Here is a 24,065-nt window from a genome sequence, read left to right as displayed (position 1 = left end):
TGGCGCCATGTTCCTGGGATCACAGCTGAAAGCAATTTAATGACCTAAGCAGGGCAGGAAAGGCACATTCAAATGCATCCTGATGTGTGTATCATACAAATCCCCTCACTCTGCCAACTCGAGCCATCTCCACAACATCATTCCTCAAACCAAATTATTTTTTGAGTGCACCTGACATCTCTGTGCACTTTCTCACATACCCATCTGTCTTAGAAATAAGTAATAATCTTAATTGTCACAAGTAGGCTTACATTAACACTACAAGGAATTTACTGTGAAAAGTCCCGAGTCACTACATTCCAATGCCTGTTTGGGTACACTGCATCCTCCCCTGATGTCCAACCTTTTTATTTGTGTTTTATACATTTAAAGTACCCAATTATTTTTGTTTTCCAATTAAGGGGCAATTCTAAGTAGCCAATCCACCTACCCTTTGGTTTGCACATCTTTGAGTTGTGGGCGTGAGACCCACGCAGACACGGGGAAAATGTGCAAACTTCACACAGGCCTGGGGCCGAGATCGAACCACGATCCTTGGCGCCGTGAGGCAGCAATGCTAACCACTGCACCACCATGCTACATTTGTCCAAATTTGTGAGGCAGAGAACTGTAATTGACCTTCAACCATCCCACGCTGACAGCAGTTAAAGTGGCGGCACCGCATGTCAACAGAGCCTTGACATGCTTAGATGTCAAAAATGGGGGACTTCCAGTTACCCTAGTGCCAGAGTTAAGTATCAGGCAGCCACATACCATGCAGCACATTTCAGCAGTGATTGAAATATCATGTGCATAATGATCACTGAAAACAATTTTAATTCATGTCTTTAATCTCCTACAGGGCCTCCAAGCCTCCCCACAGGAGGTGATGGAGGAGGATCATGATGACACTTCCTCAGCAGAGGCCATTCTCCCTGTGGATGCATCATCACAGGGCCAAAGTACCCTTCAATTCTTTTCTTGTAGTGCAAGGATAATTTATGCGCATCGGACCTTCATATTTGTGCACCCATGTACCTGCAATAACTTAATGGGGTTATCATGTCCCCAGTCTACATGGGAACCTATGGGTTGCCATGCTGCCATGCAACTTTGAGGAAATATTGGACTGATTCAGACAAACCTATCTCCAGCTCAAATATTCAGGCTTCAGTGGAACAGCCAAAGAAAATGTTTGGGTCTTGACCTGATGATACAGCACAAGTGAGCAGGAGCAGATGGCAGGATATGGACAGCCATGGAGAGATTACACTGGAGGCCACTATACAGTTCAAGCTCAGCTCAGTTGGCCTCAGATATTGGACACTGGCAGGAGTGGGTGGGAGTGTAGTTGGCAAGGAGGAAACTACTCGAACGTCAGTAAAGAAGGGATGTCCTGTTGGCAGGATTTCCCATGCAACCTTGCAGAGAGCTTGGAGGAGTCCAACTAGAGCATGGGTGGCATGATGTCGCAGGCTTTATGATGGTGCCTTTGTCATGAAGAGTGGCCGGTTGAATGAGGGAAGAGTAAAGGTTTATAGGCGTGTTAGACGTTCCATAGAATCCCTACAGAGCAGAATGAGGCCATTCAGTCCATCGAGTCTGCACTGGCCCTCTGAAAGTGCACACTACCTAGGCCCTTCCCTCACCTTATCTCCGTAACCCCACATACCTGCACATCTTTGCTTACTAAGGGGCATTTTTAGCATGGCCGATCCACCTAACCTGCACCTCTTTGGACTGCGAGAGCACCCGGAGGAAACCCACACAGAAACGGGGAGAGCAAGCAGACTACACACAGTCATGCAAGGCCAGAGTTGAACCCAGGTCCCTGACACTGTGAAGCAGCAGTGCTAACCGCGGTGCCACTATGCTGTCCCACTGTGCCACCATGTTATTAGAATGTCATCTTGCCTTTTAATTTTGAGTCACCTAAATACCATTGTTTCCACAACTTCATCACGTTGCCCATTTTTGCTTGCTGCCTGCCAAGTGACCTGGTAAGTATTAAAACAAGAGCTGATTCTGAGCAATGGGATAGGGATGGGTGTCATTTGGAGGATTTATTTGTGTGAAGGGAGGATTTGAGTCGGGGCCCATGGAGAAGTGGGCTTCACAATAATGTGGGTATCCCAGAATGTAATGTGTTTTACTGCCTTGGCTGCACTACATTGTGCCTCCTCCTTCTCAGTACTGGCTAAAGAGGCCCTGCGCTCTGTGCCTTGTTCCTTCCAAACAGCAGTGGGCAATGCTGAACCGAAGAGAGCATACCACAACCATTTTTGAGGTTCTGATACATATTTAAAGCTGCTTGCAGATCTGTCCAGGCAGCTGAAATGCATCTTCCGCATACCGATGAATTGCCCAATGAAACATCTGGGCCGCGATCTTCCAATCCTGCGGCCAATTTCTGACGTGGGCATGAAAACGGCGCGAGCCACTCCGGCATCAACGGGCCTCAAGTGGCAGGTATCCACCCCTTCCTAAGGGGCTAGTACGGTGCAGGAGTGGTGTCCGCCGCTCCGGTGCCCGAAAGCCGGCACACCATGGCCGGCACGAGTCCACGCACGCGCGCCACGGCCGGCGCGAGTTCGTACATGCGCGTGGGTTCCCTTCTCCGCTCCGGCCCCCGGACAATATGGTGGAGCCCTACAGGGGCCCGGCGTGGAGGAGTATAGGCCCCCACGTAACTAGCCTGCCCGCCGATCGGTAGGCCCCGATTGTGGGTCAGGCCACCGTGGAGGCTCCCCAATGGTCGTATCCCCCCCCCCGCCCACCCGGACGTCCCCCGCAGACCGAACTCTGAGGTCCCGCCGGGTGGGACCATACTTAACAAATGCCGGCGGGCACTTAGCCCGTCGAGGCGCGGAGAATCGCCGGGGGGACGCTTTCAATAGCCCCCGACTGGCGCGGCGGTGATCCCGCGGGTGCCTGAAAATCGGCGCGTGGTCGGAGAATCCCGGCCCTGTTGTCACGGATGTCACTCTAACTCTTGGACTTCATTGCTTGTGTTCCTCAGTCACATTTTAAGTACATAACTTTTGTCTCTAACCAGCCAACAGGCAAGTCTTCTTGAAGCTGCAAAGTGATCAGAGGAGGTGGTCTCAAGCAGTATGAAAGCACTGTGGCTGCTGCCTGGAAATCTTGCATACATCTGCACAAACATCTTGATTTGATTGGAAACCAACTGAATACTTATGGAGTCAAAGTCTTTGTAGCTGATGAACAATCCAGGGCTATCTGTGTGCGGCCGATGTACTTGTAGAAAGCCAGCCAGAGCTGAAAATCGGAGCTGCCATTCACTTTCATAGGCATCATCAGCGACATAACTGCCTATCCTAACAAACAAACCCTCTTTCACCCTGCCTTGCCCAGTTGTGAGGTACCAACTACAAGACCTGGGAAATTACTTGATAAAGCCATGGAGGAGCCAGAAGCAAAGAGGTTGCAGCTGGTGAATTTGACAGCTACTGGTAAGGCATAGCACCAGGCTTACATTGGCAGCGGCTCTTGTTCCAGCAAGCTGCAAATCTCTGCCATCAACTGATGGAAGATCCTGAGCCACACTGGAATTATGACACATTGGCGAAGCTTATCTCTACTGTTTTGTTGGTTTTGCCCTTGATGAAACTGCACCTCTTTGTTCATCCTCTCTCTCCCATGGAGTAGTACATCTGTGAGAAACAGGCTGTCGTGGTTTCTGCTGGCAGTGCTGGAGCCGGAGCAGCTACTACTGCTGCTTGACACTGCCGGTCATTTTTGTCCTCATTCGTGGCCGGCAAGGGGGCGCAGTGGTTAGCACTGGTGCCTCACGATGCCGAGAACTCGGCTTCTTCGATTCTGGGCTCTGGTCACTGTCCATGTCGAGTATGCACATTCTTCCCACCTCTATGTGGGTCTCACCACCACAACCCAAAGCTGTGCAGGGTAGATGGATTGGCCTTGCTAAAATCGCCCCTTCATTGGAAAAAAAAATGTTGTCCTCATTTGAGGTCTGAAATAAGACAGGATGAACAGCAACTGAATCCCAAACTCCAAAGTGGGGGTCCGACATGCATACCTCCAGAGTTGTGAAAGACACGTCAGCACACGTGCTGTGAACAAAGCCTTTTGCAAAGCCATGCAAGAAATTAGCTGTGAGGTTTCAGTATTAACTGCATGTTCCTCAGTCACATCTTCAATAGTGAACCCCCCCCCCCACCCCCCACCCCCCACTATTGCTGTGTACCCTTGCCTTGCTTTCATTGGCAAGTTCCAAGATGCACAGAAAACCTGTGCACCCGCAGTTAAATTACAAAAGCCATGTTAAAATTGCTGCACTTGACTGACTTGCATATTGAAATTGTCAACCTTGTGTGTAGCCTAACATACTGCATTCAAATGTGGAAGTCAATGAGTTGGGGCCAGCTTCACAGAATGCTGTCAATTTCTAATATTCCAGACACCCATCCCACCCTGAAACCCTGCTTCTGCAAATTAAAATTCATAATATTTCTGTACATTAATCTAAAGCACTTTTCAACCACAGGACCAGCTGTAATTTTAATAATTCTTGACTTTGTATAGACATTAAACAACAACCTTGCAATCATAGAATGGTTAAAGCATAAATGGAGACCATTGAGCCCAGTACATTCGTGCCAGATTTCAAGAAAGTCAATTTAACCAGTCCTATTACCCTGCCCTTTCTCCACCACATTAGCAAATTCTGTTCTCTTCTGGTGCTTATCTAATTTCCATTTGAACGCCTTCACTACTCTCAGGTAGTGCACTCCAGACATACTGCGTATGTCTGCGTTAATAGGTTTTACCAAATGTTACGTTGAATTTTTGGACAACCGCCTTAAATTGATGTCCTCTGGCTCTTGACCCTTCAGCCAATGGGAACAGTTGGTCTCTATCTACCTGCAGACCCTCTTGATTCTGACCACTTCCATCAAATCTCCTCTCAATCTTCTCTTCCCAGCTTCTCCAATCTATCCACATGACCCTCATCCCTTAACATCCTTCCGAAAGTAAAATGCTGAGAGTTGGACTCCAAATATTTGGCCGATCCAAATATTTATAAAGTTTCACCATAACTTCCTTGCTTTTGTACTCTATGCCTCTATTTATAAAGTCCAGGATCTCATATGCCTTTTTAACCACTTTCTCAACCTGCCCTGTTACTGCCAACTGATTGTGCACTACACCCTCATGTCTCTCTACTCCGCAAGCCCCTTTAGAATTACATCTTTAAATTTATATTTCCACATCTTGCTGTTTCAACCAAAATTGATCACTTCACACTTCTCAGCATGAAATTTCATCTGCCACTGGTTTACAATTTTGCAGTACTTCACGATGTTGTGGACAGAGATTATCATCACTCAAGGTCCAGCTCATCTTAGCTGTTCATATAAACAAGAGACTAAGAACAATATTAACTAAACTAGGGAACTAGATCTTGAAAGGCAAAGCAAAGTTCAAACTTCTGGTACAGGTAACACATTTAATGTTACATACTAAATAGTGTATGTTTTCACAAATTCAGCCAGGTAACCCAGGAGGACAAAATACACTTCCATGGGTTGCATTTGAATTGTGCCTCTCGATAGAGGAAGGGTTAGTGCAGCCTATACATTAATTCTCCACTGGTGCTGCTTTGTCATCAGCCAATGTAAGACAGAATTTTAGCAAATTGAGGAGTGGCAATGTCCTCATGTGGAGCCTGTTCAAACATTCCTGCAAGTCCACTGACTGAATTAAAACTTCTGAAAGAACAAACTTTACCCTCGGACTCAAACACTTTGCCCATTGGCGCTGACCAATTGGTATTCATGCAACATCATCCTTAACTGGTACAAAATATGAGTTATAATGCAGCCAATGTAATAGGATTTGGCAGCTTAGTGTCAGTGATAGAAATGTCTGAAAAGGTTATCTTAAAATGCTCCCAGCCTGATTGGGATGCAGTTGGTGGACCAATTTCTTGAAGCAAATAAAGTTAAAACTTTAAAAGCCTTTGAGATGCCTAGGGGACAACCTTCAATTTTCTATTGCTGGTAAAGATGTGATTGGATAGTCACCATACAGCAATATAACATTTTCTCCACAATTCTGCAGGTCAGTGAGCAAAGCTCCCCATGTACAACTGAAGACCTATGCATGGCTGGATCTCAAGTTATCTCAATTCAAGACTGGGCAGTCCAACTATTTCCTTACTCGTATTGCTCTTCGAAAGATCCACTTGTACCCACCATGCAATGTAATGTAATTGGGCAAGAATCTTCTGTTTAGAAGGACAACACCTTCCCAGGTAGTGTTTGTCTCCTCTGGGTGTTCAAACACTTTGGCCATTAAATAATAATAAATGTTGCATCCATTTTCACAAAAGAGATGCTAATAGTTTGCATTGAATCTCTCAACTAGTGTTTAATGGTGAAAAACAGTTTAATGTTTTGGAAAGATGTGTTGGGAAGGTGGTCCTGTGGCTAGCCTGGATATAAGACTTGATGAACACAATGATCATCTGATAAAATGCTGAAACACTGCAAAGTTACAGGTATCCATCATCTTTGAAATCAGTAACTGGAATAGCTTGATGCATAGACTAGATAATAAATGCCAGTCCAATCCAGTTGGAACATATTTGCCTGTTTACAATTTCTTAAATGGAAGCTTTTTCAATATATTTAGCAAATTAAATGCAGCTCTTTATGTGGTCTCCCACAACAGCCATGTTTTCCTTGAAAGGCTTGAAGTACATAAAAATGACCTTACTTCACTTAAATCTCTGGAATATAAATGACATCCTTAATGCATGCAGAATTAACACTGCTGGAGTTGCCACCTAACATAAGCCTGAAATTTTCATTTAAAGAACAAATATATTTTCTTGTGGCATAAGATGACAAAGAGATGACTTGAAGTATGCTGTGTGCAACAGGAGCCATTCCCTGCCTACATGTGGTGGTGGTGGAGATTGTCACAGATGTAATTTTAATGCAGCTATCCCCAACACAAGCGATATCCTTCTGAAATAAAAAGAGTCCATTCAGAAAGGCCAAACAAGACCATCTGAATCCCTATACACTGATTGATGAACCACACAACATATTAAAAGTAACTATTATTTATAAATTGAATGAATATACAAAATTTAAAACAATCTATGCAGACACTGTATTAACAAATCAGTCTCAAAGACTTCAAAACAATAAATAACCAATTTATTTGGGAAAAATAGTATCGACAGTAACTGAAAAGTTCAATTAAGAATTAATCACACCAAAGATTCTGCTTGATAGGAATATAGTTCTAAATGTCTTACGCATAATAACCTTTCTTTTCTCAATACAGAAAATAGAATACCAAGCTGACCAGCAAAAATTAGAAGCTTCAATTGTTTTTCTCAGTTATCACACCAAAGATGATAAATTGATAATTGATACATTCATAACATTGACAGCATTACCACTTGTCACGACATAACGTATAAAACAAAAACACTAATAATTTATCCAGATGTCCTTTAATTAGAAGGGTGCCTCTCTGTCGAGATGGCTATACTCCAAGAAGGATTGCATTAATAAAATCACGAGCACCAAACAGAGGGAGTGCTCTATACTAAGGCTGCACAATGCAAGCAATGTATACAAACTGGTCCATTGATACTCTTCCACTCGAGATGGATGTTCTGACCACAGCACCACCAAAAAATGTAAAATAGCTTTCTCCTCATTAATTCATTTAAAACAGAAACATCAACCTTTTTTTTCTAAATGTGTCAGTGGTTCGACTGATCCTCTCATATCTAAGAGTATATGGTACAAATAATAATTACATACTAATGACAGCTTGAGGATTAACAGAGTACAATAATGCAATTAGACCTGCACAGTAGGAATCCTCAGCAATTCTAAAAATAAAACAACCCAGAAGTATAAATGCACCACAACACTCTCTTTTTCCAGAGCTAACCAACTGTCCTGTTTTTTTTAAAGCGTGGTGCCCAGCTCCTTCCCTCGATACATGGGAATAATAAATATTGAAGAACTCGACCTGGATGCTGCCGCTTCTCACCCCGCCCCCACACAACCCCTCCAGAAACTTCGAAAATCGCGCCTGCTCCCCGTAACCACCAGGGCAGGGACAAATAAAACCAGCAGCCAGCATCTTGGACACTGTCCAAGAATATGGGCAGAAGTGTAAATAAATGAATCATTCTGGCCATAAAAGATTCTCGGTGTGTGCATATGCTTGCATTCTGCATAACGGATTAACATCATTCTTAACATCAACAAAAAAAAAAGGGGGGGGGGGGGTGGAATTGTCATCGCCGAAAGCAGCCGACAGATATAAAGTGGGCAAATTAGAATTCATCCGTTTTCACGGCTTGTACTGGAGATGCGCTCCGCCGAGATGACATAGCAATACCTAGGCTGTCACACAGATTATATGTAGAGGCGGATTTCTGGAGAAAAAATAAATAAAGCTGTATCAGGAGTAGATAAGCTGGGCTCACCATGCTAGACGACAAGGGCTTAACAACTAGTATACCTCAATATTATTAAATCCAACCAACACACTACAGACCAACAAACAGGAGGGGAGGGGTATACTATATAGAAAACATTCATGGGTTGAGGAGGCAGAATGGTTCAAAATAGAAATAAACACATTGATATTGACAGTGCAACATTTACTTCAGAACTGGCAAACATGTCACCTTCACGCGAGCCAAGGGTAAAGATTTCAGTAAACAGAAAGTGTCCAACTTTTATCAGGGAACAAATTGATTCAATGGGTCCAGGATGCGCTTTTGTTTGATAAAATGCAAAAAAGACACTTGTGTTGCCTACCTGAGGACGGCGTTTTCTCCCTGCCTCACTGTCACGTTGTCCATTGCTTTGGGGAAGTTGGTCTCGCCGCGGCCGACCGGCTCTCCTGCGGGTACAAGGAAAAGTAACCTGAGCGCTAGCAACATCAGCCACCTGCCGGGGCAAAAGCCCTTCAATTGCCGCGTCCCGGGGCCGAAGCCCCCCCTGGCCGGACAGAAGACCACACACAGCAGCCGCATGGCAAGTTCGAAACCCAGCCGAGCACCTCCACACGAAACAGGGAGAGAGATTTTTTTAAAATGTATATATATATATATATATGCCGATATCTTAGAGGCACTTCCAACAGCCGGGCGCAGGTAAAACTCCTCTCAAAAAAAATATAGGTAATCCAGAGAAAAATTCCAAATGATCTGTATCCAAACTGTCCAGGATTTTCTCCCCAAAGTAATTGCTTTTGTCACAAATCGTCTACAGACAGCAAGAGGAAAAAGTCGATTTGGAAAAGGCAATAATGATTTGCTGTAAAATTTCAAACGCCAGAAAAAAAAGAGGCGGTGGGGGGGGGGGGGGGGGGGGGAGAGAGAAAAAACTGTGCAAGCTTCTGTCACGGAGAGAGAGCGAGAGAGAGAGAGATGACAACAAGAATCGGTTGAAAGCTAGTAGCTATCCAACGCGGCTACAGCTCCAGTATTGCTGAAACAGTCCTTCCCATTTCCAGTATCGTCACACGGCGTCCGCCTCCCTCAATGGCCAACACACTGGAGTTACACTGGAATTGGACAGCGAGGTAACCCTTTCCTCCACTTCTCACCCTGTCCTCCTCATTTAACCCTTCCATTCACGTTCAGATCTCCAGGCACAGGGTGAGGGAGGAGGAGGGAGGCAAGAAAATCCCTCCATGCAAACACACATCAGTACACCTACTGACAGCAACTGAGCCATCCACCAACAGGACCCGAATACAGAGCCAGCAGTGACTTAGAGCAGAAAATCCTTCATTTGCCGCCACTGGCGGCCAGCGATTTGAGATCTTTTTTTTTGGAGTCCTTGCAACAGCCGTGCCAATGGGCGTTTAACCCTTTGCACGCTGCGGGCAGCTTGCTACATTCAACACCGTGAATCAATTTCAAAACCCTCCCTCGCCCGCATTTTGCCATGGCGGGGCGCTGACATTTAACCCTTGCATCGTCAACACAAAATCCCTTGTCCAAATCGTCACACCGACGTGTTCAGGGAAATCACTGCAGCCCCCCCTCTCTCAAATGTGTCGGAGCCTGGCAGTTCAAGCTCGTCACAAGCCATTGCAACCTTTCCCAATTCAGCAATGCAGAGACATTGGCTGCAACCCGTTTCGTTGCAGTTGCAATTCACTTAAATGCTAACCCACACATAAATAAACACAGGTACACCCGGGGTAGCAAACATCTTGCAGCTAATGTAAACCTCATTGACATAAAAAAAATACTGCTGAACTCGGCTAAATAAAGCGTAACTGGAAATTCCCACCATCATTCGATTCATCATTAAATAGTGATCGACAGCAAACAAACTTTTGCACACATTATTCCTGGTGCAGTTGCTCTTACGGCCAGCAGGGAATTCAACCTGTCTTTCCCCCAAGTAATATTTTGTGTCAGACATGTCAACGTCTGGAACATGTTCTGTGCGCTTTCTTCCACATTTTTGTACAGAGTTTTGATTTTTTTTGGAGCAAACAGGTTGTCTGCCATGCCAATTAACCAATCCAGTCACAGTCTGTTCCGGATACTGGAATAAATCCGATGGTGGTTTTGGAATTTTGGGATTCACCTTTCGCCATGGATTCCAGTGCTGCTAATCACATGGTAACGTGCTCATCCTTAAAGGTAAATCAAACGTGCAAAACTCACGCAACTGTCAAAGTGGAAGCCTCCATGCAAGGCCATACCAGTCTCCTGCAACAGTGGAAGGGTTGACGCAATATTTGAGGTTTTGGAGTGAGATTTATTTTAAATTGCTGGATCTCATCATTTTTGGTTACTGACACCTAGAAATATTTGGGACATGGCTTTTGCGTCACTGTAAAGTGGGTTTCTGCCTCACAGGTAAATGTAAGCTGACAGCTTAACTGCAAACTTGGCTTTGGGGGCGACCCTTTTGATCAGGCTGGTTGACAGCTTTTGAGTTCAACTCCTGATGAAGTATAACCAGTGTCGTTTTTTTTTAAAGGCCTTTGGAATTTCCACACGTCCCATACACTCTTGCAAAAAAAAGCAGGAGGTTCTGAGAGTGTGGGTGACCAGCCCTATCTGAGCTCTGAAGTCATTTGCTCTGCTGAGACTGAATCATATCCTTGTAGCCAGCAGGCAGCATGCATGTGCAGCATTCTCTCCTGGCTGTGAGAGTATGATTCCATCTCAGCAGAATAAATCATCTTTTGTCAGCGAAGAGCTGATTCTGAAGTGATTGGTCTCGGGGCAGTGGCATAATACATAGTATGCCTACAACCTTTGAAGGCTTCAATGTGGCACTTACTTATTTTTATGTAATTTGGCTGATTATTGGCATTAAAGGCACTCTGGAACAAACAAACCAGCTGAACAGGAAAGTTGATTAATGAGACTACAATGTTCAGCTTTGTAATTTCCTCAGTCAGGTCCAGGTCTATGAGCCCCAACGCATAAGTAGGCACCAGCAGACTTTACGTTTAAGTAGAAGCCTTGGAACAGTAGGGATCATATGCAGGGTGACACAGCGGCACAGTGGTTAGCTCTGCTGCTTCACAGCACCAGGAACCTGAGTTAAATTCTGGCCTTGGGTGACTGCGTGGTGTTTGCACTTACTCCCTGTGTCTGCATGGGTTTCCTCCGGGTGCTCCGGTTTCCTCCCACAGTCCAAAGATGTACAGATGTACAAAGATGGATTGGCCATGCTAAAATTTCCTCAGTGTACAAAACGTTAGGTGGGGTTATAGGGATAGGATGGGGGTGTGGGCCTCGGTAGGTGCGCTTTAAAAGGGTTGGTGCGGCCTGAAGGACTGAATGGCCTCCTTCTGCACTTGTAGGTATTCTATGTACTGTGTCTCGTATTTTGTTTCTTCTGCCATTCCCAATCTAGGCCTGCACATCCAAAGCTTAGCGGCCAGTCAGTGACAACTTATAGATCCAACAAACATGTGGGTATCCAATGTTATTGGAGATCCCTAGCCTTACAGAGGCTGCCTACATGAGAGAGCTGCGGTGTAAGGTTGATGGTGCTGCTATCAATGTACAAAGGGTCTACATATTAAACCAGAGCAGATAAATCAATCAATATATAAATTCACATGTAATTTTACAGTTATAATTCAAATTTGCAACCCCTTTTCCTCCCCTATCAAATTTTCATGTACTGATTGCTTTAATTGGTACTTCTAAATTAAAACTCTAACTGCACCAGCAAATAAGCTAGTTTCATATCAGTCTATAATGATTGCAATTAGAACTGCATTAACCTCTTCCAAGGTATGAATATATAACTTGAATATTTGTTTTTCCACACGAAGTGCACTGTTTCACAACATATCACCAGTGTACGGTTTATTTAAACATAGTTTTATTTAAACATTTGCAAGAAAACACTGAAAATACATACCGTCACATCAGAAAAGGACAAAAAATGAAAAGATATAATTTTTAAAAACAGGGGTGATATTAATACAATCCTGAAAGTACAGCATAATTTGAAAGGAATACCATGGTACACCACATGACTTTCGTGAGGGGTCAGGGTGACAAGTTGCTGATGTGTTGGGTAAGCTGGGTCTGCGAGGACTGCGTTTACTGCAGTGGTGAGAGAGGCAGACTTCCAACACTTGAAGAAATGCAACTCGATTTTATTGATCTCTTAACTATCGTACATGCTTTAACTGTGGGTTGACACTATGCTGACTTGACTGGAGACCTGAGGCTTACTTGACCAGACTATCTTACTACCACATGGCGTGTGTTCTAACTGCTGCTCACGAGCTCCGACTGTCTCAGAGGCTGCATCCCGAGAGAGCGGGAAAACTAGTGCCCTCTGGCTTTATAGTGGTCGTATCCTGTCTGGTGATTGGCTGCTGTGTTCTGTGTTCACTGGTCATCCTGTGTGTCAGTCACTGCCTGTCTGTGCACCATCATATACCTGTGTGTATATTATGACAGTTGCCAAGTAACAAGGAAATACATATCAAATATAGACTCTGTTTGTAATTTCAGCTCATCTTTACTTTTTCTAAGACTTTGATTTGATTATACCTGGAGTATTGTATAAAGCTTTGGTCTCACATCTGAGGGGTGTGAAATAAGTGCTTACTGGACTGATTTTTGGAATTCCCGGAGAGGTAGGAAGTGGCTCTTAAGTGCCCATTTAAGCGGTTCAGTTGGCTGGTTGGTCAGTGTCCATTTCACCATCTTTTCCACGGTAGACAATATGCTATGGTGGCAGTGAGCACCTCTCCCAACCATTCCTCCCCCCCCCCCCCCACCCTCTTTTTCTGACCGTCCTCTTGCCTTCCAGCCCATAGTCAAAGGACCTGGAAATTCCAGCCATAACCTCAAGGGGTCAATCATTGAGAATTAGAACATAGAACATTACAGCGCAGTACAGGCCCTTCGGCCCTCGATCTTGCACCGCCCTGTGAAACCACTCTAAAGCCCATCTACACTATTCCCTTATCATCCATATGTCTATCCAATGACCATTTGAATGCCCTTAGTGTTGGAGAGTCCACTACTGTTGCAGGCAGAGCATTCCACGCCCTTACTACTCTGAGTAAAGAACCTACCTCTGACATCTGTCCTATATCTATCTCCCCTCAATTTAAAGCTATGTCCCTTCGTGCTGGACATCATCTAAGGAAAAAGGCTCTAACTGTCCACCCTATCTACTCCTCTGATCATCTTGTATGCCTCAATTAAGTCACCTCTTAACCTTCTTCTCTCTAACGAAAACAGCCTCAAGTCCCTCAGCCTTCCCTCATAAGATCTTCCCTCCATACCAGGCAACATTCTGGTAAATCTCCTCTGCGCGCTTTCCAATGCTTCCACATCCAGTGGGCAACACGGTAGCATTGTGGATAGCACAATCGCTTCACAGCTCCAGGGTCCCTGGTTTGATTCCGGCTTGGATCACTGTCTGTGCGGAGTCTGCACATCCTCCCCGTGTGTGCGTGGGTTTCCTCCGGGTGCTCCGGTTTCCTCCCACAGTCCAAAGATGTGCAGGTTAGGTGGATTGGCCATGATAAATTGCCCTTAGTGTCCAAAATTGCCCTTAGTGTTGGGTGGGGTTACTGGCTTATGGGAATAGGGTGGAGTTGTTGACCTTAGGTAGGGTGCTCTTTTGAAGAGCCGGTGCAGACTCGATGGGCTGAATGGCCTCCTTCTGCACTGTAAATTCTATGATTCTATGATTCTATGATCCTTCCTATAATGCGGCGACCAGAATTGCATGCAATACTCCAAATGCGGCCTCACCAGAGTTTTGTACAGCTGCAACATGACCTCATGGCTCCAAAACTCAATCCCTCTACCAATAAAAGCTAACACACCGTACGTCTTCTTAACAACCCTCTCAACCTGGGTGGCAACTTTCAGGGTCTACGTACATGGACACCGAGATCTCTCTGCTCATCCACACTACCAAGAATCTTACCATTAGCCCAGTGCTCTGTCTTCCTGTTATTCCTTCCAAAATGAATCACCTCACATTTTTATGCATTAAACTCTATTTGCCACCTCTCAGCCCAGCTCTGCAGCTTATCTATGTCCCTCTGTAACTTGTAATATCCTCCTGCACCGTCCACAACTCCACCGATTTTAGTGTCATCTGCAAATGTACTCACGCATCCTTCTACACCCTCCTCCAGGTCCTTTATAAAAATGGCAAAGAGCAGTGGCCCCAAAAAAGATCCTTGTGGTACACCACTAGTAACTGGACTCCAGTCAGAGCATTTCCCTTCAACCACCACCCTTTGTCTTCTTCCAGCTAGCCAATCTCTGATCCAAACTGCTAAATCATCCTGAATCCGTATTTTCTGCAATAGCCTACCGTGGGGAACCTTATCAAATGCTTTACTGAAATCCAGATACACCACATCAACTGCTTTACCCTCATCCACCTGTTTGATCACCTTCTTAAAGAACTCAATAAGGTTTGTGAGGCACGACCTACCCTTCACAAAACCGTGTTGACTATCTCTAATCAAATTATTCCTTTCCAGATGATTATACATCCTATCTCTTATAAACCTTTCCAAGACTTTGCCCACAACAGAAGTAAGGCTCACTGGTCTATAGTTACTGGGGTTGTCCCCACTCCCCTTCTTGAACAAGGGGACAACATTTGCCACCCTCCAGTCTTCTGGCACTATTCCTGTAGACAATGATGACATAAAGATCAAAGCCAAAGGCTCAGCAACCTCCTCCCTAGCTTCCCAGAGAAACATGGGATAAATCCCATTCGGCCCAGGGGACTTATCTATTTTTTCCAGAATTGGTAACACCTCCTCCTTATGAACCTCAAGCCCTTCTAGTCTAGTAGCCTGTTTCTCAGTATTCTCCTCAACAACGTATCTTTTTCCTGTGTGAATACTGACGAAAAATATTCATTTCGCACCTCTCCTATCTCCTTGGACTCCACGCACAACTTCCCACTACTGTCCTTGACTGGCCCTACTCTTACCCTAGTCATTCTTTTATTCCTGACATATCCATAGAAAGTTTTAGGGTTATCCTTGATCCTACCTGCCAAAGACTTCTCATGTCCTTGCTTGGCTCTTCTGAGCTCTCTCTTTAGGTCCTTCCTAGCCAACTTGTAACTCTCGAGCGCCCTAACTGAACCTTCACGTCTCATCTTTACATAAGCGTCCTTCTTCCTCTCGACAAGTTTTTCAACTACTTTAGTAAACCACGGTTCCCTCGCTCGATCACTTCCTCCCTATTGATTTGAGGAGTAATTTCTTCACCGAGAGGGTTGTGAATCTTTGGAATTCTCCACCCTAGAGTGCTATGATTGCTCACATATTGACCATATTCAAATTGGTGATCAATAGATCTTTGAACGCTAATGGAATTAAGGGATATGAGGTTAGGGTAGTGAAGTGCAGTTGAAAGAGAAAAGATCAGCTATTATCTCAGCGAATGGCAGAGAAGATTTAAGCGGCCTAATAGACAATTTGTGCTCCTATTATGTCCTCACTGCAATCATGTTTTGCGAGAAATTTATCTTTTAAACCATGTGTATTGTTAAAACTTCCGATTGTTCGGAAGTAGAGAACATGAGAAGAATTCATCTTTTTAAAATGCTTCTCCATATCCCTCCTAATTTATCTGCACAACATGAAATTGAGTTTATACAATAGGCAAATGCATATATCAGGATGGCTTTATTCCAAACTCTGCAAAGTCTCCTTGGCAAATAATAAGCACAGCACACCCCAAATTACAAGAGGAAATTAAGAGATAATTTTCAAAATTAATCTCAAACATATAAAAAAAACCAATACCATTTTATTGAGTGAAAGAATAATAAGTCTACTCTTAGACCATAAGACATAGGAGCAGACGTAGGCCATTCAGCCCATCAGATCTGTTCCACCATTCAATGAGATCATGGCTCAATTCCATTTCCTCCTTGATCCCCAGACCCTTGATTTCCTTGCTGATTAAACATCTATCTTTCCTCTGCAGGTTTAAAATGACCAATGTTAAACATCTAATATCCCACCTATATCTAATGTCTGTTCTTTTGTGGTACACCAATTCAGATGCCGCATTCCAGCGTCCTCACAGATTGAAAGTGGGTGATGGAAGAGGCACGTGGAGGCAAGATGAAAAGGATGCCACAGCTGTACAGAAATTTAGGTCGTCCACATTTGGAATATTGCGTACAATTCTGGTCGCCACACTACCAGAAGGATGCAGATGCTTTGGAGAGGGTATAGAAGAGGTTTACCAAGATGTTGCCTAGTCTGAAGGGTATAGCTATGAGGAGAGGTTGAATGAACATGGACTATTTTCACTGGAACAAAGGAGTTTGAGGGATGAACTAATAAAGGGTTATAAAATTATGAGTGGCATGGACAAAGTGGACAGTCAGACCCTTTTTCACAGAGTGGAAAAGTCAGTTGCTAGGGGACATAGGTTTAATGTGTGAAGGAGAAAGTTTTAGAGGAGATGTGCGAGGCAAGGTTTTTACACAGAGGGTGATGAGTGTCTGGAATGCGCTACCGGGGGAAGTGGTGGAAACAGATACGATAGCGACGGTTAAGATGCATCTTGATGAATTCATGAATAGGATGGGAACATAGGGATATAGAGTCCGGAAGTGCAGAAGGTTGTAGTTTAGACATGCATCACGATCAGCACAAGTTGAGAGGGCCGAACAGCCTGTTCCTGTGCAGTACTGTTCTTTGAGAGGATTCTTAAACATGCAAGAAAAAGAACAAGGAAGAAAAGCTACCTTGCTATTTTCGTGGCTGCTTTCTAAGATTACATGCAGGACAACAGAATGCTGTGAAATAGAGCTTTGAATCTTGCTTGCAGCTCTCCCAGGAGAGGGGTATTTTTACAACAGCAGCATTGTCCCCAACCTCTGTATGTTCTGAGATCCTGCTGTAAGCCAAATTTTACTCACAATGTCATATGGACAGGAAAATTGGTTGAAAGAAAAATCAAAAGCTTTAAAATAGACAACAGTAAAAAGAATGATTAAACAATTGAGGAATATTTGAAGAAAGAAACCTCAATCGTCTAACTCTGAAGATTGCAGGGTCATATCATATGACCAAACATCACTCCTTGCCAATGGATTTAAACAAGTAAATGCTTCCACTTTTAGGCTATACATTTACAAATAAGCCTTTGTGAAAGGATTGGAGGATTTGCTTTAAAAACATAGTTATTTTTCTGTCTGAAAGCACTTAATGGTAAAAGCTAAAATGAGCTGGAGAAAGCTAAATCAGTTCCCAGTGGACCCATGTCCAGAGCACAGAATTATCTTAATTTGACGGTTTCACCCAGTGATGCCCTCAGGATAAATTGCCAAGGAAATTCAAGGCCTCATGAAGTCATTGTGGGGCTAACATGGCTAAGTCATTCAAACAAAGAATGTGAAGTTTTCGGAGCGCTCAAGGGAAATAAACATCAACTCACAGGGCTTTTCAAATGGGTTGGTTGGGTGCAATGGCTAATACCTGACTGATTTTAGAGTTTAGTTACATTGCCATGAGATGGGCCAGGACAGGGAGAGAAAAGTGTGTGATATGATATCCAAGATAGATGACCTTTGCTGCTGAGTGATTAGTTTGGAGTGCTGAATTGCATAATCACGTAACTTCTGCAGTGGAGCAACTTTGACAGGAAAACAAAAAATGAAGGGAAACATGAGTTAGTAATTATTCTGGAGTGCAGAGGTTTGGGACCGATAAATCAGAACAGATGTGCACGGAATGGCTTAAGGGAAACACACGTCTGATTCTGCACAGTTTTGCCTTCCTAATATTAACCTGAGCATTTGAAATCCCTTCGAGGATAGGGGTCTTTGCAAATCTGTGCTTAGCTGCTGTTCTCAGTTTAACCCTTTGCATCCGAACAACATCAAACCCACATCGTCGTTGACTTTTTAACCATATTTCAAAAAGAAGAAAGCATTCTATACTGCAGTGAATGTAGCACATAAAATATGTTCCATAATTTCCATATTCTGATGTCAAAAGGTAGTGTTCTGTACTAACATCATTTGATAATTTGGTTTTATAACTAACATTGTCACTCGCTCTTCGTCGGTACAATCCAATTACAATTATTATTACACACAATTGCTGATGTTTCTCTTCTCGCAGAGGCACACAAAGCAGACTTTCACCTGTTCCCATAGCTAGTTTGTTTTCCTGGAACACATTACTAGCCTATCGGCAGGGGCCTATAGCTTGGGGGTGCCATTATGCATCAAGCATGGCTGACCAGGTGTCTCCCACTCTTACCGCCAGCCATCGGTGTGTATTGGAAGGATTTTGCAGGTTAGTACTCAATCTGTTTGGCAGGGTTATGAATGAACCTTCCTTGGCTATCAAGTCCTGGGGTGGGACTTTGGGCAGCACGGTAGCACAAGTGATTAGCACTGTGGCTTCACAGCGCCAGGGTCCCAGGTTTGATTCCCTGCTGGGTCACTGTCTGTGCAGAGACTGCACGTTCTCCCGTGTCTGCGAGGGTTTCCTCTGGGTGCTCCGGTTTCCTCCCACAGTCCAAAGACGTACGGGTTAGGTGGATTGGCCATGATAAATTGCCTTTAGTGATGAAAAAAAAGGTTAGGAGGGGTTACTGGGTTATGGGGATAGGGGGGAAGTAAACGCTTAAGTGGATCATTGCGACTCAATGGCCCGGATGGCCTCCTTCTGCACTGTATGTTCTATGTAAACACTGAGTCACTGGCTCAAAGGGATATTACCCACTGCGCCACAAGACCTCCTTTTTAACACAATAATCCCCGTTAAGTAACGCTGAAATTATATGTTTCAAACCACTGAAAGATATAAAATTGTTAGGACCATTCATAATGTCAAGGCATTACAGACGGAACAATTCAGCTGTTAGTCGTCTTCACTTAGTTGCTTGTGTACTCACTTCTGAGGCAGAAGATCATAGGCTGAAGCCCCTCCATAGACTTGAACATATTGGCTCTGAACCTTTGTGCAGTGGCAGTCAGAGTCAGATTGCACTCTGCTCCTGGTTACTTACGGCACCTTAAATTGAAACTGCTCCTTTCTTGCCCAACTTTCTGACTCGGGCCAGGTGAGAAAGTTGCTGTGTGACTGGTTCACCAGGCCTTGTGTCAAGGGCAGGAGAGCCTGAGTTCAGGAACATAGAACATAGAACGATACAGCGCAGCGCAGGAAACCACACTCCAACTTTTTTATGGCACTAGCCATCGTCAAGCAGACAAGTTTAACGGTCCATTTGCCTTGAGAAGTCAGGGAGAACTTCCCTAAATGGTCCTGATTGGGTGGTGGGGGTTGGGGGGGGGGGGGGGGGGGGGGGAGGGTGTTGGGTGTTGAATGGGGAGGGGCTTGAAAGTGAGGGGGAGTGGTTAGTGGGACAGTTATTTGAGTGGGGGTCAGTGGGAGGATGATCAGCAAAGTGGTGGTCAGTGGGGAAGTGATCAGTAGAGTGGTGGGCAGTGGAAAAATGGTCAGTGGACTGCTGATCAGTGGGGAAGTGGTCAGTGAACTGGTGGTCGGTGGGAGGATGGTCAGTGGTGTGGCAGTCAGTGGAGAAGTGGTTAGTGGACTGGTGGTCAGTGGGAAGTGGTCAGTGGAGTGGTGATCAGTGGGAGGATGGTCAGTGGAGTGGCAGTCAGTGGGGAAGTGGTCAATGGAGTGGCAGTCAGTGGGGAAGTGGTCAGGGGAGTGGCAGTCAGTGGGGAAATGGTCAGGGGAGTGGTGGTAATTGATGAAATGCTCAGGAGGGGGTAGTCAGTGGGAGAATGATCTGTGGAGGGTGGTCAGTGGGGGGTGTGGAGACTGCAGTTGGATGGAGATCAGTTGGGAGGTGTAGGTGGAGGTGCAGGCATAGACAGAGGGAGGGGGCAGTGAGGTGTAGTTGGGGCCCCCTTGGAGGTTATGGGGGTGGTAATGGAGTCCCATACCGGGGGAGAGGGGACATTCCGAGGGGGGGATGCGTGGGGAGGGAATGGGGGGGGAATCAGTGCTATAGTTACTCAGAAGGTAAAAGTGGTTTTAATTCTTCTAACATTTTCTGGGTAAGTATTACTGTAAAACAGTCAGAATCATCTGACGTTTATGATTTAAATCATAGTATCGGATGATTCCCTTTGTAGGCCAACTACCCAATTGCAGTTTAAACCTCCTGAGCAATTGCTGTACAATCCTTACATGGGAACTGCTAGGGGGGCTGGCTGTTACCTTCAATGAACACCCCCCTGCCCACCCCCAGGTATGATACCCTGAGTAACCAAAGTTATGTGCCATTACTAAGTTGACACTACAATGCAGTAGGGGAGCAATGGAATATCAGAGGTGCCACCTTTCAGGGAAGATATATTAACTGAGGCACCCTGCTGAATTGAACATAAAAAGATCCCAGCTGACACTTTACATGTCCTGAAACACATCCACCATCACCAAAAAAAATTAGCTGGTCTTCTGTCGCATTTCCGTTTCTGACAGTTGACTGTGATGTTTGCCTGAATAACAACCTTGAAAAGTAATCCATGCTGAAGATGCAAAAATGTGTGTGGTAAAAACAATCTATTGTGTTCTTACTCTTCTCAAAGTGTTATAAATATACAAAAATAGAATGGGAGAAAATCAATCTTTTATATTGCCAATGAACTGAAAAACCTACCCCTGTGCTTTCAACACCACAGGAGGTCTGCCTGTATTATAAAATGTGCTGCATCAAAAATTCAAATTTTAATTTCCCACTCCATTGAATTTCAGAAACTAGAGGCGTCCTCTTTTCCTGTGCTTTATTCTTTTCCCAATTTCACATCCACATCTCTCTCTGATTGCCCGGTGCAACACTCCACTTCTGAGTCTTAGTTTGTACATGTATTCCATCCTCGTGCACTATAGCTTTAATACACCATTATTCTGCTCAGTGTTCCTTGACATTTGAATATAGCAACATGTGAAAGGATAATGTCCATTCTGTTTTGGTGTCCGCATGTGAATGTCAGATTGGTTGGGAAGGTGGAGTGTCATGGTGTTGTCACTGGACTAGTAATCCAGAGACCTTGGGTTAATGCTCTGGGGGCCCGGGCTCGAATTCCACCACAATTGAGGTGAAATTTGAGTTAATTTGAAGTCTAATAGTGACAGTGAAACCATGTTGTATAAGCCCATCTGGTTCACTAATGTCCTTTCGGGAAGGAACTCTGCCATTCTTACCTGGCCTGGTCAACACATGACTCCAGATCCACAGCAATGTGGTCGACTCTTAAAAATGCCCTGGTCTAGCAAGTCAGAGCAATTAGGGATGGGCAATAAATGCTGGCCTAGCCAACAATGCCTGTATCCAATGAACTTTTAAAGATCTGCATTTCCACACAGTCCTTAAGAATTTACAGCCAGCTCCACAGTCAAGAAAGTTGATTGGTCAACACAATGATTCCAGTCTGCTGCAGTGTCGCGTATCTTAACATCTTGGGCTACAGAAGGTACTTCACCAGATCATATAGAATAGCTTCCTCTTAAAAACATTTCCCTTGAGTTACTCAAGCTACCTTTAGGTGTCGTGTAATTTGTCAACAGCTTCCATTTATCATCACCAGAATCTTCTTATTCATCTCAATATAACACATCCTTTCAGTTGGTTTAGTAGCCTACAATACTGTTGATTCAACAATACAGTGTTTTTTACAAAAACAGTGGGGGACATTGTCACATTCTGATGTGCTGAAAGCAGTAAGCAGTGTTGCAGTACGTCTTTAAGTGGGTATGCCGATAATCAGGATACATCATCAGACAGGATATGGTGTCACCTGTCATGTGACACAGTAGTTGGACTGTGTTCATTGACCAAGCAAATGGGTACATATTATTTTAATCTTTGAGGGAACAACTCATAGTATAGATTAGCAGTTCTACTTGAGTGATTGGTGAGTTTGTGTTTGAAGAATAGAAGGTAAAACAGCAGAGGGTGCTGGGAAGGGAAGGGGTGCATTGTGGGTGGGGGGGAGCAGGAGGTGCTGTGCAGTATCTCACAGGAAACCTGCAAATCCATCATTGACAGATTGCCAGCCTTGAGGTCAGTCGGATTGACAAACTTGGCTTCCAGTTGGGCGGGAATGTTCTGGAGGATGCCACATGACTAGATAGATTGAACCCTGATGAGTGTTATGTGGGTACGTTGGTGGAATACAAAGCTGATCTCCCATAATGGTTGTCAGATCACAAGGGAGGCTGATCCCTGCCCTAGTGCCAGGTGGGATAATATCTGTAGCATAATGTGTTAATGATGCACGATCAATGACTACTAAAGCGAGGTTGGAGTCCAACTGAAGGCTTTAATAAGATAGATGTTTCCCCCAGCAGCTCAGGTACAGAAAGGAAGCTGCTGGTGCGGCACGGGCTCGTATACCCCGCCTTGCAGGGCGGAGCTACCATACAAGCTCGACCAATGGAAAGCATACATTATCTACCAATGATGTTCCAGCATTACTAGGTACCGTAATACATCTACACAGACTACCACAGTTAATAATTATGGTAATCAGTTAGTCATATGTATCATGATGTAACAGTGACATTAGCAGTCATGTGCTAGAGACGCTGGAGAGCAGATGGAACAGTGCATACAAGAGAGATTTACCTACTTGTATATAGTATTAATGAAGTAGCTTGAAGTAACCTACCTGAGCCAACCAGAGTTACTCCGGGTAAGAGGGAAACCTTCCCATTATGATCAGGGCACGAGACCAACACACTAAACACGATCCACATCCTCAATCTCAGTAGAGCATCTGATCCCAGCAGTGGGGGTCATTTGGGAGGAATATGTTTCTGATGGTCAGGGCATGAGGGGGAACAGTCCAGCTCCCCCAGGCCCACTGGGAGCTTTGCAAAGACACTTACTTTCACCAAGGCTGCCTTGTCTCAAGACAGATATTGGTTTGCTGAGGCCCAGGAAAGTTGGCCGGCCACAGGTAAACTTGCAAAAGAAGTTAACTCTCAGGTTTCCAACACTAATCACATATTTCAAATGACAACGCTCTTCCTGAGAATGCATTGGTTGCTCATCGATTGTCCTGCCTGAGGAAAACCTGGAGATTTGCTGATTTGAATCTTGGGATTCCCAGCCTTGCCGGCCTTCTTAGGCCCTGTCCTCCAGCTGAGATTCTCCTTTGAAATGACACATTGTTGGTCAATATGGTGAGGAAAGCCGGTGGTGCAGCCTACGAGCGTCACACTGGTTTTCTCACTGCAGAAAACATTCCGTGCAGTTTTGGGAAGATTCCCCCCTGTATTACCTTTTCAGAAGGTAATGCTTTTTCGTTAAGAGTCCAGTTCTGCTGACACGTTGGGATGGGATTTCCTGGCCCTTCCCGCTTGCCGGATCTTCTGCCCCGTCGAAGACGACCTCCCTCGGCGGGTTCCCCGACGGCGGGGTGGGCGAGGCACACAAAATGTCATAGAGCTCGGCGGGACTGGAAAATCCTGCAGGCGGCCAATGGCAAGCCGTCTCCGCCACTGGAGAACACACTGCAGTGGGGGAGGGTGGAACATTCCGGCCATCGAATTTG

At 44.8% G+C, this 24,065-nt stretch overlaps 1 protein-coding gene across 5 annotated transcripts in view; it reads right to left on the bottom strand.

Annotated features, from left to right (window-relative positions):
• LOC119954114 (opioid-binding protein/cell adhesion molecule-like) overlaps nucleotides 1-9,916 on the bottom strand; it is a 1,170,645-nt gene extending 1,160,729 nt beyond the window's left edge. For 4 of the 5 annotated variants that reach the window (XM_038779011.1, XM_038779013.1, XM_038779014.1 and 1 more), the window contains exon 1: nucleotides 8,823-9,722. The gene's annotated coding sequence lies outside the window, so the exon portion shown is untranslated. The other variant, XM_038779012.1, reaches the window with a different exon arrangement.
• Nucleotides 9,917-24,065: the final 14,149 nt, after the last annotated feature.

This window comes from Scyliorhinus canicula, chromosome 19 (assembly GCF_902713615.1).
Source record: "Scyliorhinus canicula chromosome 19, sScyCan1.1, whole genome shotgun sequence".
NCBI lineage: Eukaryota > Metazoa > Chordata > Chondrichthyes > Carcharhiniformes > Scyliorhinidae > Scyliorhinus > Scyliorhinus canicula.
This window is presented reverse-complemented; position numbering and strand designations above follow the sequence as displayed.